The sequence below is a fragment of the Alosa sapidissima genome, chromosome 6 (assembly GCF_018492685.1).
Source record: "Alosa sapidissima isolate fAloSap1 chromosome 6, fAloSap1.pri, whole genome shotgun sequence".
Lineage (NCBI taxonomy): Eukaryota > Metazoa > Chordata > Actinopteri > Clupeiformes > Clupeidae > Alosa > Alosa sapidissima.
Genome location: NC_055962.1, coordinates 13,358,183 through 13,376,005, shown reverse-complemented (window position 1 = coordinate 13,376,005; position 17,823 = coordinate 13,358,183). Strand labels below are relative to the sequence as shown.

Below are 17,823 nucleotides of genomic sequence, written 5' to 3'. Positions count from 1 at the left end.
TGTCTTAGAAAGGTCTTTATTGGTTACGCACCAAAACACACGAACGCATAATGCCGGGCCAGACCTGGCCCTTATGCTCCAGCACTAAACATCTATGTGAGGCTGTATCTACAACACACACTAGTTAGACCCGGTTATGAACACTGTAATCAACTATAAACATAAACACAACAGTCAGGACGCACAACATTGGCAACTTGCATGGTTAACATTAACATTCAACATAACACTGCGTATTGCTGCAGTGGAGCATGCGAGCGTCACGTGGGGCCCTTCTTCGCTGTGCAGGCATCACAGCAGTGAACATGCAGTTCAACGTCCAGCCTGCATCCCGGCCAATAGAAGTGGCCTCTCAGCCGACGAAGAGTCTTGGCAATGCCGAAATGAGCCGCCCCCACTGCCCCATGCACACAGGCTCGTAATCCAGCAGGAACCAGCAACTGGAAAATGTCAGATTGCCTATCGGGAGCTCGCCAGTGTCTATACAACAGTCCTTGACGTGCTACTATTCCCGGCCACTGTGAATAAATCACAGGAAGCTCCACAGCTCAGCACCGTCGCGTGGAACAGGCCAACGTCTCACCGTCTCCACCTTAGCTGGGTCGGTGGCCACTCCGGCAGCCCCCACGACATGGCCCAGGAACCCGGTTTGCCTCCGGAACAGGTGGCACTTTTTCGGGTGCAGTTTGAGCCCAGCACCTCGTATGGCTTCGAACACCTTCTCCAGATGTCCTATGGCACCGGTGAAGTCTGTTCGCTGGCCCGTTGCATAGGCCGAACGGAAGTACCCGGAACTGCCACAGCCCTTGCCCGATGGTAAACGCTGTCTTCGGCCGAGCTTCCGGGGCTAACTCAATCTGCCAGTAGCCACTGCGTAAGTCCAGCGAGCTAAACCAGCAGGAGCCAGCAATGCTGTCCAGCGCATCGTCAATGCGGGGGAGCGGGTAGGAGTCTTTCCGGATTATCTGGTTGAGGCGCCTGTAGTCAACACAGAACCGCCACGAGCCGTCCTTCTTCCGGACGAGTACAGCCGGCGCAGCCCAGGGACTACTGCTTGGCTCTATCACTCCTGCCGCGGCCATTTCCTTGATCTTTTCTTCAGCTGCTTGTCGTTTGGCGAACGGTAAGCGATGAGGCTGAAGTCGAATGGGCCGGGCATTTCCGGTGTCGATATCGTGTTGGACCAGGCTCGTTCGGGTGCAGTCCTCATCTCTTGCGGCGAAGATGTCGGTGTACGCTGCTAGTAGTCTCCACAGTTCCGAGTTCATTTACGGCTTGCCTTGTCTCTACAGAGGGCCGCGCTCTCTGAGCGGAGAGTGGTGTTTGCTCAACCCGCTCTCTTGGCTCCTCCCTGGTGGGCGTGAGCTGAGCAGTGGCGGCCTCAGCGAGCGGACCTGGATGAGACCTGTTTTTTTCGCGGGCTTGAGTTTCGCGGGTTTGTGTGGGGAGGGGCGGAGACTCAGCAAGCGGACCTGGATGAGACCTGTTGTTTTCGCAGGTTCGCCACACCGGTAGCATCCGTCTCCGCTGGCCGGCCTCTTCCACTAGCGTGGGCGGCGTTGTGGTGGCTGTGCTGTGGTCTGTCGCGTCGTCTCCAACTCCTCCCTGTCTTCCTCCATCGATGTCTGGCGTACGCAATGCCTCGACTCCGTTGTGTGGAAGATGTTTTCCACCCGTTCGGCCTCTGCGAGCGCCACGGCCAGCGAGCTATGGGCGCTCAGGCGAAGGTGTTCTCTCAGCCGCTCCGGGTGAATGCCTCGCACAAACGCTTCCAGTGCCATCTCTTCATGTAGACTCTGGCTGTACGTTGGGTAGCCCCGCCGGGCATACAGCTGCAGGTCAGCCGCGAACTTGCCCAGTCTCTCGCCCTTGTGGCGCCGTCTGGAAGCGAGTTGTTCGCGAGCATCGCTGGTGAAGATCCTCTGGCCGAATCGTCGTTGCAGAGCGGCCTCGATTGCAGTCCAGGTTGCTTGCTCCGCCGGTGGCAGGTCTTCTAATACTTGTAGCGCTTCCCCCTCCAGAGCCAACGCCACCTGTACGCCCGTTCTCTCCGCCGACCAGCCATTCAGCTCGGCTGCCAGCCGGACCTGCACCAGGTATGTCGCCAGCGGCCTCTCACCATTGTAGCGTTGGAGCGCCTATCTGCCGCCGTCGCACCGGGGACCAGCCGATTTCCATCGCTCCCGTGTGGAGCGGATTCCAATGGCGGGATGCTGCCATTAGCCCGGTTCGTCTCCTCCTGTGGCCGGGGGTGGGTTTCTTCGTTACGGTCACGCTGCAGGCTGGCTCCGTCTGCTGGGCCCAGCAGGTGGCCATGGGCGAGCACACTGTCGAAGAGCCGTCTTGGCAGGAAACTCATCATCGCCGGGGTATCGGTCACAGCTTTCTCCTCCCGTCCAGTAGGGGTCGGCATCCCACTTCTGACACCAATGTAACAATCTTGCAAAGTTGTCTTAGAAAGGTCTTTATTGGTTACGTACCAAAACACACGAACGCATAATGCCGGGCCAGACCAGGCCCTTATGCTCCAGCACTAAACATCTATGTGAGGCTGTATCTACAACACACACTAGTTAGACCCGGTTATGAACACTGTAATCAACTATAAACATAAACACGACAGTCAGGACGCACAACATTGGTAACTTGCATGGTTAACATTAACATTCAACATAACACATCAACCGAACAGCATCATGGGAGCACAGTCATCAACAGCTAGGCTCTGATCATTACAATAATTTTAATTCATATTGTTTACTATTTTATCCTCTCTACTTGTCCCTCATGGCCTCCTCATCGCTAATTTCGGGCTCATCATCATCATCAGGGACTGGCTGATCTAGGCTACTGCTCAGAGGCTACCATTTTTATTTCGTAGCCACACAGATCAAGCTTGGGTTTTGTTATCAATATTTGCATACTATTTGCAAAGTCTATGAATCACAATGTTGGATGATACAAAAAGGCTAATATTTTAATTAATTTAATAAGTTGCTTGTGAATAGGTTGACACTACTGTCCGATATTACCCAATAATTACGTTGCTAATCATTGCTATCTCTTGCCAGTTGCCAGTGTCTGTCTTTAAAAAACTCTGGAAGCTTGCCACATTTGGCAACATCCATCCTCCCTGACGCTTATCGCTACGGTAGGGCCGGCCCGGCTATCGGTAGGCCTATCTGAGAAAACCTTTTGGAACTGACGGGCTATATGGACCCAACCAACTCTTTTTGGGAGGGGAGAACTCCCTCACATGGTAGGCTACAACCCATGCAGAGGCTACGGTGTCAGGCATAGATTGCGGAATGTGAGTACCCTACTTTAACTTATTGAGTGCCAATGCGTTGAGTGCCAAAAACTTAATATTACGTTTTTAGCTTTTTTTTTATTATTACGAAACTAGACACTCTAACACACCTTATATGTGATTTGGGGAACTCTGTGATGAATGGAAATGAAATATATGACGATCGAAAACTCATGAAAACGCACAATCTGGACATTTTATCTGGACATTTTATCATAACTCGGTTGCCGCTTTGGGTCGAATCAGTGACGCATGCACGTTAGCTACCAGGCCATTTTCGTGGGTCTATCACTAGGTGGCAGTCTCGCCAGGTCTCGCTGATCACTTCCCGGAAAGTTTACAGGCAACACTTCATATTTCATGAAAGATGTTATATCTCCATTTCTAGAAAAAAAAACAGCGATTTTGATGAAAACTAGCCACTGTTTAGCTTGGGATTTCTCAGGAACAGAGGCGTGTAGAAATACACGGTTTGCACCCACTGAGAGCTTAAAGTCTCCCCTTTTAAACGAGCCATTGTATGTGTTCATAGCTATAACACAGAATATGCTGTGGCTGTACAAAAATCAACCATCAACAATGGTCTAGATTGCTGGCACTCTAGGACAAAGCTTCCGAAAACAGCTAGACTAACGTGACAAATGTCAATATGTTTTTCCTTGACCGGCCCAAAAATGAAGCGGCCCACCGGGAATTCTAGTGCAGTTATACTACAGTACAGTGCAGTACAGTAGTATTTTCATGTCCAAAATACTGCATGTTTGCAGTAAAGTATAGTAGTAGGCTACTATGCAGTACAATGCAGTTCTTTCAAGTCCAAGATACTGTATTTCCTGCATAAGAACTGCAGTTTTGATACTTGAAGTAATACAGTTTTTTTGTTTTGTAAGGGCTATAATATACTGCTCAAAAAAATTAAGGGACCACTTCAATCATACACTGGATCGGTACTCTGACACTGTTTGGTTCTGAGCACAAGTAAAACTTTTGAGACGAGTGTTTTATTTTGCAAGAACTGTCAGACATTCTGTGAATGTAGTTTGAGAATGGAGAAAAGGGTGGAAGGTTTCAAAAAATGTGTTTTAACAATTGTTAAAACTTTAACAAGAGGTGCAAACCATCTGATTTTTTGTTATTTGACCATCAGTTTGAAACTTTGAAACAGGCATTTTTCTTTGGATAGACAATAGCAATACATCATAGGAGTGATTGAAGAAAAAATCTAGACTGGAGAAACTTAACATTTGACATGTCCAATATGTTTAGAACCTTGTTATGGGAGAACATTTTTATGTCAATTTTATTAAAAATGACAATCGGCCGATATATCGGTTATCAGTTTTTCAATAACTCAAATATCGAAATCGGTAGGTTATCAGCCTCCAAAATCCCATAATGGTCAGGCTCTATAGGAGATGGAGACAAATTGACATACACATACCAAATGCACACATACACACACACACACACACACACAGACACACACACACACACACACACACACACACAATTAGACACACAACACACAAGCACACAGGTCACACACACAGGCACGCAAGAGTAGGGGATTGAGTAGGAGATTGACAAGTGTGACAAGCGGGAGAGGATGAACAGGACTGAGCTGCGGTCATATTTTGTTGTTTTTTTTGTCTACTTTTTTTTTTGTAAATAAAATTACAAACACTCCAAACACCTGTTTTTTTGTGGAGTGTTGGAGTATTGTGTGCAGATTGACAATAGAAAAATGAATTAAATTAATTTTAAGATGAGTCTGAAACATAACAAAATATCTGAAAACCATCTGGTTGCACTGTATTCATGTTGTATGATAATGAGCTGAATGAAGATAAGGCTAAATCAAAAGAGAAATACAAGGGACATTCATAATAATATCACTCATACTGGATAAACTACAACAAAAATGTCAGATGTAAAAACTCTCTTAGCATTGAACACGAGAGCTTCTTTGATAATAACTGAGCTTAGAAATGTTATTCTATCATTGCAAATGAATGTCTTTAACATGGACAAGCCAATACAGTAAGACTATTTCAATGACATGTTATCTGATGATGGCTGTTATAATGAAACCATGATTATTTTTTACACAAAAAAACATGTTCAGACACACACAAAAACACTGGCAAAACTGTATGAACCCAACTAATGAAAGAAATACAGAATGAACTATGATCTTGAATTGACATGCAAATGATGATGCCCTCTGGGAATTAGCAACAAAAACACAATTCCTTTAGTTACACGATGTACATGATCTTAGGTAGGACTCATGGTTGTTTGTCAACTTAAAACAATTGAGGTAACAATTTGCGTGGATCTTTTTAAGTAATTCCAACTCAAGACGTTTTTTAGTAAATATTGTGAAACTTATATAGTTAGAACAACTGAATTATATTATATGATCAAATTAAAATAATTAAGCTGGTTCAACTTAATTAAGCTTTTAGAGGACAAATCAGGTTTATTGTGCTAAACTAATTGAGTTCTTCTAAAAAAAAATTAAGGTAACAATTTGCATGGATCTTTTTAAGTTATAGTAACTTACTTCACTTCTGTCTGAATAAAAGCACACAGCAATTTCAATTTTCTGATGGCATTGTTTTTTTTAAAGCAATGGCAACTGGTCCAGTTTTCCAATGAATGAATGTAGAGATCCGTCTGAATTCTTCATTTATCTGTATAAAAGAAAGGCACAATGTTAGAAAATTGACCTCAAAACAAGCAACAAAATGAACAAAATCTACAACGTGGTTTTCAGGGATTGACACAGAATATTCCTCAAACTTCTCCACAGTAAAAAAAATAAAATAAATGTTGGCCTAACCTATTATGTTCAGGTTTAGCTAAGAATGTCAAATGGCCCACAAACCTTCCTAAATAGTGACAATGTTAGGCTTAACTACAACCAAATTTTATATTATCCTCAAACACGTGCAGTGTTAGAACTAGCAATGCTAAAATGTTAAGTGCTGAATGCAGCCGCCATGGTGAAAAAAAAACGTAACAGAAGCTTGAAGACACCAGACAGCTAAAAGTTACCTTTACTAACTCCAAATTATCAAGGGGTAGGCTGTAGGTAACTTGGAAGACGCCAGTTACTAAAGTCATCTTATAAAATGGTTCAATTACCGGGCAAGCAGCAGCTAACTTGGAAGACACAATAGCTAACTTTCTGTAGATAGCTAGCTAAAATCCATCTTTTCAGATGTTCAGCAAAAAACGTTAATTTCATATGTAGTGTCACGTGACAATGGTTTTGATGCACTGTGTGCCATTGTTTGATAGTTGTTGCTTGTAAAACAAACACAAAACTACTTTGCATGTACCTTTGATGTTCGATGTACAGGATCTTGTTCCATCATTTCTGACTGTTACTTCTCAGGCGTGGTCTGGAAGGTTCTGAACGTTCAGTCCTGTTATCAGCTTTATACGTTTGGTTACTAGATTTACAAGTTTCACTAACTTAATACGTATCTATTGTTAGGTGAACGCAAGACTGCTTGTTGAAAATAATAAGTTGAGACAGCTTTCTTTCTTTTTCAGTATGACAAACTCCTTAAAATAAGTTGTCAACTCACCTATACATGTAAAAGTAGCTAAATTAATTTATTTATGTTGAAAATGTTCCTCATTTTAAGTTTTATCTACTAACCTCATGAAAAGTTTTTTAGAGTATCATACTTACTTGTTGTCCTTGTTTGCTTAAGAATACTATACTAGGGGTGTAAAGGTTCATGTATTCGTATTGAACCGAAACGGTACAGGTGTCACGGTTCGGTGCATGAATTTACACGGAGAATACACGGTATAAAAATACATAAAACTTGTGTGCGGATTAATTAATGTAATGTACGAGAGTTACGAGAGTTCTTTAGTGACACCTAACGCTAATCTGTAGTCTCGCTTTAGCTCTGATTGGCGCCTATGTTATTTTTTTGTCAGGTCGTCGGTTGAGTCAGTCAGAGATAGCAGCACTAAGCGAGTGGTGGCAACCCACAAGAGTTAGAGGATACGCTGATCTCTTTTAGATCGCAAGTTTGATAACTTCAGTTACAGTGGTACAGACGAGAGAGTGGTGGATAAGATGAAACTGTGTGTCGGCGTTGTTCAGCAGTTGTTGGGTATGTGAGTGGAAATATATCGAACATGCTACACATATTCGAAGCCATCACCCAGATAGGCTACCAATCACTGAAACGAGAAAAAAACACTTCCCTTGCGCTTCACCAGCCTTTAGATACACATACAAATAGGGCCAAAACCTATGGCTTAAATTAAATGATTTCGTAATGACAGAAAGCTATGTAAATCGCGTGGTAATTACCTTTATGTTAGGGTAACTTGTAACTTCTCACATGAGGAGCTGGTAGTGTTAAGTGCATAGACGGTAAAAGAAAGTGTCAACGCTAACCAGGCTAATAAACAAACCATGCTACAGTGAGTTAAAGTCAAAGGGCAAAGTCACGTGACTTTTAGTTGTAGTCTGTTTATGAAATGAAAGGAGCAATTTCGTTTTTTTAAAAGAAGGCAAAACAGTGTGATATGTTCACAGTTAGTAGATTATTACTGTACACACACTGAAAAATATTGAGGCAAATTGTAGACCCTTCCATATACAACTAAACACGGATGTTGAAGGTCTTGCTTAAGTGGATTTTTAAAATCATTCTATGTAATTTGCACTTTCAGAAATAAGAGATGCTGTAGGCCTATTTTCAGTTTTATAGCTGATTGTCTTATTTTGTTTACAAGTTACAGATGGAATCTGGGTACTTATTGTACTGTTTAGCCTACATCTTACACACTTCAGGCTGTTGCAGATAGCTCAGGGAAGAGACTGTATGACACTAGGTGGTACAGCCTGAGACATGCACAATAAAAAAAAATGCTTTCTGCATTTTTGTTTTGCTTTTCCCTCCACTGTACCGAACTCGTACCGAACCGTGATGTCCGAACCGAGGTATGAACCGAACCGTGACGTCTGTGTACCGTTACACCCCTAGTATTTACTGAACCAACACTGCTGCCTGTGCCAATGAAAGAGGAGGTAAAAGAAGAAGAGTTTGATGATTTCCTTCAAGAGCATCTGTCTGCGTGTCAGAGAGAAAATGAAAACCCCGGACTGCATCATGACTCTCAGGCTGACACACACATCACAAATCTTCAACTGCAAAGAAGAAAAGTCTCTACTGATGGAAATTAAACAGGAGGAAGAATCTGATTTAAAAGAATATGGCCACTACCAGATAAACACAGAAGAAAAGCCACACCAGTGTACTACATGTGGGAAGAGTTTCAAGACTAAGTATGAGGTCACCAGTCATCAGCGCACACATACAAGAGAAAAACCACACCAGTGTACTACATGCGGGAAGGATTTTAAGAGTAAGTATGAGGTCACCATCCATCAGCGCACACATACAGGAGAAAAACCACATATGTGCTCTGACTGTGGAAAGTCATTTAGTCAAACATCTAATCTCAAGAAACACTAGAGGATCCAAACAGGAGAAAAGCCATATCATTGTACTACATGTTGGAAGAGTTTCAGGACTAAGTATCAGGTCACCAGTCATCAGCGCACGCATACAGGAGAAAAGCCCCATCCTTAGTTCTCAATGTAGAAAGCTGTTTAGTCGAATGTCAGGATATCTGCTGTACACCAGAAGATCTACACAGGAGATACGTTATATCAAATACATGTACCTACAAGGGTTTCCAACATGTAGCTCATGAGCTACCAGTAGCTCACAACCTTTTTCAGACCAGCTCTAACTTTCAAAGGAAATGTTCATACATTTTAAATACTGCACTTGATAAATCAGAAAATAAATACAAGAAAGAAATAATCATGAAGTCATTCATACTGGATAAACTACAACAAAAATGTCAGATGTAAAAACTTTCTTACCATTAAATAAAAGAGCTTCTTTGATAGTAACCGAGATTGGAAGAGTTATTCCATGTGTAAAGTTATTCCATTCCAAATGTATTCCTTGTAAATAAATGTCTTTAACATGGACAAGATAATGAGGTGTGACTATCTCAGTGACATGCTATCTGATTATGGCTGTTTGAATGATCATTTTTTACACAGAATGGCATGTTCAGACACACATTTAAAAGCTGGTAAAACTGCATAAACATAACAAATGAAACAAATACAGGATGACCATGCAAATGATGATGTCCTCTGGGAATTAGCAGTACAAATACAGTCCCTTTAGTTCTGATTTATATCATCTTCTGTAGAACTCATGGTTGTACCCTCCAGAATTATTGGCACCTTTGGTAAAGTTCACTAAAAACAGGTATAAATGGTGATTAAATGAGGAAAAATCCAACCTTTAAAGGAAACAAATTTATTCTGAAAAAACAGAAAATTTCATATCTCAGAGTTGGAGAATACAAAACAAGGGATTATAAGACCATTTATCTTTGCAAAATCTCCCCAGATCGTCCCGATTCCTATAGGTCCACACTTGTGCATTCTCCTCCTTGACTAACCCTACTGTTCCATGGCGTTTAGATCAGGGGACAGAGATGGCAACGGCAGAAGCTTGATTTGTGTTTAGTAAACTATTTTTATTTTGATCTGGACGTTTGTTTTGGTTCATTCACCAGATGAATGATCCAATCATGACCCACTTTTAGTGTCTTGGCAGACAGATTTTCATGGAAAATGTTCAGGTTTTTCTGGGGGTTCATGATACCAGGCACCTTAATAAGGTTCTCATGCCGTGGGGAATAAAAGCCCCACAATATCACAGCCCCTCCACCATAAATATCATTAGGCCTGGGGCTCTTTTCAATATGGTCATTCTTCTATGTACGCCAAACCCACCTAAAGTGTTTCTTGCCAAAGAACACAGTTTTCATTTCATCTGACAATAGATCACAATTCCAGACAAATTCACTGTGCCATTCAGTAACTCCTGCAGTTTACATTTATAATTGACTGGAAATGTTTTTTACCTGGCATGCCCTCTAAATAATCTATTAGTGAGGACACTTTTGAAGATGTTTTGGGGGACCCCAAGATGATTTTTTTTCGTCATCTCGTTACCTTTTCTGTAACACTCCAACGGTGGTTCTTATGGAATTGTTTGCCTCTCTTACCATCCTCCATACTGTACGTGGGGGCAAGATAACCATGGGTCTTTGTCCGAACATTTGTCACATTTCCAGTTGATTACAACCTTTTAACCTTTTATGGGCATTTTCGATGAAGTAGATTTTATATCCATTCCCTGACTTACAAATGTCAACACACTTCCTTTTTATTTAAATTTAGTGTATTCGCTTCTCTTTCCCATGTTGAAAAATTACTTATGGATTTACCCAGACACTGATTAACTTAAATGAGTTAAATATAAATAGGAAAATGTTTTTGTATATAAGATTCTCTAGGGGTACCAATAATAGCAGACAATGTGTTTTTGTTAAAAGTATTTATTTCTTCATGAGATTTCCCTTGTTCTCAAAGAGGATTTCCCTCATTGTTTTCATTGTGAGATAACAATAAATCACCAAAAGATTAGCTGATATACTTTACCAAAGTTGTCAATAATTCTGGAGGGTACTGGGGATGGTATCATCCTGAGCCTTCTTGTTGTATTTGTTTGTTTAAGAATACAAACACAGAGGCAAAATACTAATGGACAAAAATATAACTACAACGGTAGTGAAGTAAATAAAACTAGATGTACTGCGTAGCGGTACAAAATATGACCGCTGCTCAGTCCTGTACATCCGTTCCACGAAAATAAATCACACTTCCAATTTGTCTCCATCTTTTACTCCATCCCCCACTCTTGAAACTTTTGTGTGTGCTTGTTTGGCATGCCTGAGTGTGTGTGTGCGGCTGCACAGAAAGTAGCCTACTGGTGCTGAAAAGGTGAATAGATTGTAGAATAACCAAAGAAGATGTAGCATTGTTATAAAACCTTTAAAATCTCTAAACAATCACAAGTAGGGCAGTTCATCACAGTTCATCCATTGCAACTGGATTGATGAAAGGTCACTTACACCTAGGCTACATTGTATTTGGGAAAAGCAAAAGGTATCAGCATAATGTTATTTATTTATTTATGTATTTATTTATTTATAAACAAAAACATCTCTGTCAGTTCCATGCCGTTTTCAACAGCTATCAAAAACAGAGGTCATTTTTGGATGGATGGATTTTTTGTGAATGTTTCTTCTTCTACATAAGATTTTAGTCATCTTTAGTTCATGTGATACTTTATTGTCAATGCACAGATTAAGTAACAGTAGTCTGAAACGTTATTGTTAATGCACAAATTAAGTAACAGTAGTCTGAAACGAAATGCTGTTTTACATCTAACCAGTGGTGCAAATAACTGACATGTCCAAATGGGCCTTGATGAAATGCGTCGCTAGACTGTTCATACACATTTTAACAGGCCAAAGTTGAAGAGCTGTTGTCCGTTATTGTTCGTGCAGATATAGGCTGATTCATGTTCCCTTGCATTGTGTAACTGAGGTCCATGACTAGTCTGGCTTTCACCAGACCAAGCTCAATCTTTTAAGAAATCAAAAAATAAATAGCGGGCAGATCAGGCTGGGTTCACCCAGCCTAGTCCATAGGCACCCGATATTGTTTAATTTTCCGATTGAGATATCCACGCTCTAGCTATTCTAAATGCAAAAATGCATCAGGGAGTTATGACAAAACTGTAACTAACAAACTAGATCCTAATAGAAAGCTGTTAGCTTCCCTAAGCTACGGGTAGGCTTATAAGGTAGGCCTATTTACAACATAAATTGTCAATAGGCTATGCTGGCGACACAAATAAAATCTCCTTTGGAAACCAATGGCTTACATGTACGCCTTACAGTATCAGGCGGACTTAAACTGCCATATTGTGGCGAAAAGTTGTAATAAAATTCACGCAGCTCCATGAGTCAAGGAAAGCGCGAATGAAGTAGCCACTTCTAAATGGGACCCACTACACAGTAGCTTAAGGTGTGTTGCTAAAGCAGCCATAATGAAATGAAGGTGTCATTGTTTGGATACTTCACACACACATGCTTTTTAATTTCACAGACTACAACTACCAAGCCGGAATCAAAGCACATTGATTCCCCTCTCACACCCTGCACGCACTTAAAACAAAATAAACAAGTGTCTCAGTCTCATGCATGTATAGGCAAAACTGTATCAGACCAGTGTAACGTTGGTAAATATTCCATTGCACAGAATGATTTTTGTAGCATGTGCAACAAATGACAGTCGAAAGAAACAATTACAGTGCTGCTATCAATTTGCTTGGTATAACCGCATATAACCCCCCCCCCCAGTAAACTAATCTGAAGTTTTCTATGCATTGTGCAATTTCAAGTGTATAAAAAGCTCACTGGCTCACAAGCTCAAATTTGTAATCATTATTTAAAGGACCCAGTGTTTACATTGTATAGCAGAGGTCACCAAATGGCGGACCCTGTCGTGATCCTATCCGGACCCAGGCCATAATATTTTAGATTTTCGCGGAAGATTTCAAAGCTGCGCTAAATGTTTTGTAGGTTAGGATAACAGCTTCAGGAACCATCATCTCGCTTGCTGCTACGCAGCCAGTGAAATCTGTGCATTCTGACAAAGTCAAGTCAGTGAGTAAAGTTACTATGGTGAAGAGACTCACTGATAGCCTGACAGGGAAAACGAGCGAGGAGAGGAGACGTGACGAGAAACAATCGGATGGATATGTAATTTAGCGATTAGTAGCCTAAGTTAGGCCTATTTTCAAATCATGGATTGTTCAAAGGGGAGAAAGCTAGACAGCGATAACAGAGCTTTATATAACTATCAGGGCAATTACCACGCAAAACTGTCACGTCCATAACGTCAACTAAATAGGCCTACGATGGCATTGTGTTGGCGTTATGGGTGTGACAGTTTTGCGCGGAATTGCCCTGGACCGACTCTTAGGGCTAGTCCACACATACGAAACCGATCTTTTTTATCTCCGTCTTCCCTGAAACCGCATCAAGAATATTTGCGTCCAAACGGATCCATCTCAACACGACTCAACACGTTACTTCATACCCCAGGCCTATAGGTGGCACTGTTTCTTTACAGAAATTGACCAAAGTTTGTGCTTTACAAACAGACAGAATAGGCTATGACGAAATGGCTAGTGTAAGGAAACCAGAATTGTTTGTGTGGACTGATGGTGAACTGTCAACTGTAGTCAACTGTAAAACTAATAAACTTTATTTTACGGTTTGTGAAGGGTGCAGTCCCGTCCTTTATTTGGCTAACGCAGGTAGGCCTACTAATCACCTTTACTTTCTTTGGTTGTAGGATAGTCCGTGATTCACATTAGTTTTGGCTATCACCGCAATTAGGCTACTAAACGCAAGGCTTACCCAAGTTCTAGGCTATTCTGTCGCCACATTTATAATATTGCTATAAAACCTTCGTTAGTAACAGTCAATAAGTTTGCCTGCATCAAATCGCGCATTTGCATTCAGTGTGCTACCATCGGCTTAACGTGAGTTCTAAGCGTCTTTGTATGCTTATATCTGATTTCACTCGACTGAATGCATGTATATATGTTGTAAGACATGTAAAATAAATGAATGACACTGGCACTACGCACAAATTAATGTAGCCTAAACTTACACCGCACTTTCCTAATAACTTAAGTTCTCTCGCGTCACTGACATTAGCTAGAATGCATTAAAAAACACCGGGGAAAAACAGTGTTCAGTCCACCAAGTCATAAGCTATCGGCGCTGCGCAGCACCAGTTGTGATTATTTATCTTAACGGAGTGTAATCGTAGGTAATGTCATGTATGAAAACTAGTATTGTTAGGCAATACTATAAGTGCAAGTCCAGGGCAGCTGAGGTGTGGCAATGACATCATCGATACGCAAGCAGGATGTGCGGTTTCGCTGTCTAAACGAATTCAAACGGGCTACGGTTTCAGATTTCTCCACTCTGGGACCAGGTTTCAGAAAAGTGCGGTTTCGGGCAGTGCGTTTACAGGATTCGTTTGGACGCTCGGCCAAGACGAAGCAAAACCTCTGCGTTTAACCTAAAAAGCGTCTCCGTGTGGACGGGCCCTTATAGGCTACATATTCTGAGAGAGGCGATTGTTAAAAGCGCCAATTTGAAGCCAGGCCTACCCATTCAACAGTGAACTGAGACCACAGAATATTTACGATTTAATTAAGAGGGCAATATGATTGATCCACCACAATCTTAACACATCCATTCACTGCCCAACAACGTGATGTTCCTTAAAGGTTTCCAGGATTTCGGGTCAACATTAAAAATAGAATTAAACTTGCTGATTGATGGGTTCAAGAAACCAGCTGTGGAATAAATCCTTCCTTGTCTCAGCTCAAATCTTATTTTAAGTTCACTTTAAGATCTTAAAATAGCCAAGCAGTGTTTCTCCCTAATTAGGACCTACTCTTATCTTGCCTTATTTCTCCTCATTTTGAATGTTGCCTTTAGGCTACTAATTTTATTTCACATTAAACATTAGGCCTAGGCCTACAACTAGGCTCCATCCATCTATCCATCCAGCCATCCATCCATATCCTATACACGCATTTTAAACATTATGATGCTCCGGACCTTTGCTTGAGGAAATTTTCCGTAACTGGACCTCGCTGAAGTTTAATTGAATACCCCTGTTGTATAGTAATGATATCTGCATCTATGCACATTTGAGTTTCACAGTTCAGAAATGGTCAAAAATATAACCATAGGATAACAGGTGTTGGCGAAGGCGGGGCCAGGGGGTGATATTATATTTTGATTTGTTGAACACCGTGATCCTGCAGGAGAGGCAGCTACAATTTGCTGGTAGGCTACACGCGAAAAATTAACTCACCATTTATTTTAACAATATCATCGCGCTATATTGTTGGTATGAAATAATATATTTATTTATTAATTTATCTGAGGTGTCTGCGTTTCGCCCCACTTTAACCCCTGGTTGCACTGTAGGCTACCTCCACACAACTTTCCCGTTTGGCTGTTTTTGGTTGTTCTGAGTGCGGTTTTGAAATGTTTATTTAAACCAGCTCCATTTAAGTTTTTTAAGTAGCATATAAAATGTTTACTGTCACTTAATTTAGATTCACTCAAAAATGGTTGGTGTTATAAAATCTAAGTAAGATAAACAGCATATCAAGATAATATATTTATTTTTAGGCTGATATGAATTTTAATAAAAACAATACTTGATTTCAGTTTTTTAACCGTATTAGGTGAAAATACTTTAAAAATAAACTATCAATAGAACAATTTTCACAACTAAGAAAATTCACTTCACCAATTACCAGGAACATGGACTGTGCAATCGCAGCAAGTGCAATGAGGCATATACTGTAAAGGTGGAACGTTCAATATCTAGCAAGAAGGGAAAAAAACAAGACACATTGGGGGGGGAGTGGGGGTGGCTGGTTTTTACCACTGCAGCCCTTATTCTGTAAGATAATATTTGCTGTGCAGGCAGCTCTGTGCAGGCAGCTCACAATAACATGTCAAAACCTTAGAAATCAATTTGTGTGCATGGAAGATCCATAACCTGCTGTGCTAATGAGCTGTGTTAATGCTAGGAATTAGGATTGTGAGGGTTTTTTTTTTTTTTAGATCAAAACGAAATCTTGTCAATGAGGGACTGGCAGTCCTGCTGGGCAGGATTTGAGGAAGCACTGTGACTGCATTGGTAAACAGCAATTATCAATCACATAATCAAAGGAACAGTTTTGATGGGAAAAAACCCACCTCCAGGTTACAAAGCAGGGCAGTTTGTTTAAGCATTCAGGGACTCTTCCCTGACAGTACACATGTCAGATTTTTTTCTTTAATGCTTGAAAAAATCTCTCCCTCTCTCTCTCTCTCTCTCTCTCTCTCTCTCTCTCTCACGCACGCACGCACGCTCACTCATACACACACACAGCACCACATTTTCTGCAGGAAATGCAGCAGACATAAATAAATGTAGAAATAAATGCCCTTCATTGGTGAAAAGGGCTTTTCGAAAGGAAATGCACTGTCAACCTATTTAGAGTTTTAGAGTATTTTTTATTTATATTGATTTATTTACAGTTGATACTATTTATATAGAGCAATAACCACAATTCCATAAAGTCAGATGACAGGAGATGGATGTGTGTGAAATGCATACCACCCAGGATGGAATAAAATATTTTGAAAAGGAGATTACTATAATGATAATGTAATGTAAGTCTATTTTTAGATTAGCTTCTATTTATACAATTTATTTTATTATAGCTGTTAAATTGATCTTATGTTTGACCAGTAGCATTCCGTTTGTAGGATATGGTGTTTGTACACAGAATTGAAATCAGTTTGATTGTTACATGGTAAACACTTTCCCTCATTGCATTGTTGTTGACTTCACTGTCTTCTCTATTTTCATCCTTGTGACTCTAGTGACTGTATCTGAGTAATTGGCACTGGTGCTTACTGCTACACTTACATTTCCCCTCAAATCAATGTGCCCTATAGCAGCCCTCCATTGCAATACAGTCCTGCTCATCAAACCTGATTGAATGTCCTCAGTTTACCCCTCTCTCCACTGAATGGCTTGATCAAACTCTGGGGGATGTTTTCACTGGTAATATTGCTCACAACCCCAGATTGTTTGGCTCCAAACAGGATAGTAGCCTGTGCCACCCGTCTGTCAATGTCAAAAAACAATTATATGTTTTCTATGTTAATGTCTACACTCAGAAAACAGTAATCACATAGTGTCATTATTTTTTTTTCTAAAGTAGCGTTGCCAATTGTTGAGACAGATGAAGAGAAAATTGCAAGAACCTTCATGTTTAGTTATCCAGAATCAATTTCCAGTTAATGGTCACATCTCTTGATGCAGTGTGCTGTGAGGCTATAAAGAAAAGGAATTGTAGCCACTTGGTGCATGACAGAACATAGTGGTGAACACCCAATGCAAGCGTACAACTGCAAACAATACACAGAATATCTTATGTCACCAATACATTGATTTGTTGCCTATATATCTGCCTCTTCCCTCCTCTGGTTCTATGCTGACTGTGTTTCATTGGTTTTGTATCTGCAGTTTCGACGGCAAAGTCGAATTTGACCTGAAGGACTCAAGAGCTTTTTTAATTCAAATACTGCACAGATGAACATTATGAAAGCATACATGCATAGAGTGCACATATATTATATAAGCAGTGATTGGATAGCTTCTGGATAGTGGGAGCGGTGGCACTGCCAGGCCACACAATCTTTTTTCTGCATTTCTATCCCTTTATTCTCTTTAAGTTCAATTGTGAATTCAAGTTCACAGCTCAAAGCTGGCATGCACTAGAAGTTTGTGTTTAATCAAGAATCAAAAAGATTAGCGTGGCACCACTTTAGATGTTTCATTAAATGACTTGTGCTATTTCGCGAGGCATAGTGAGATCTTTCGGTTTCACACAAAGTGCACTAATTATTATGTTCTTCATATCCTTGTC

At 41.0% G+C, this 17,823-nt stretch overlaps 1 long non-coding RNA gene across 1 annotated transcript; it reads right to left on the bottom strand.

The window, feature by feature from the left end:
• Positions 1–217: 217 nt before the first annotated feature.
• LOC121712215 lies at positions 218–14,750 on the bottom strand. Its single transcript, XR_006032553.1, has 3 exons — positions 14,627–14,750; positions 6,639–6,645; positions 218–229 (listed from the first exon to the last, which is right to left on the bottom strand). It is a non-coding gene; the product is annotated as an uncharacterized LOC121712215 (long non-coding RNA).
• Between the last annotated feature and the right edge of the window lie 3,073 nt (positions 14,751–17,823).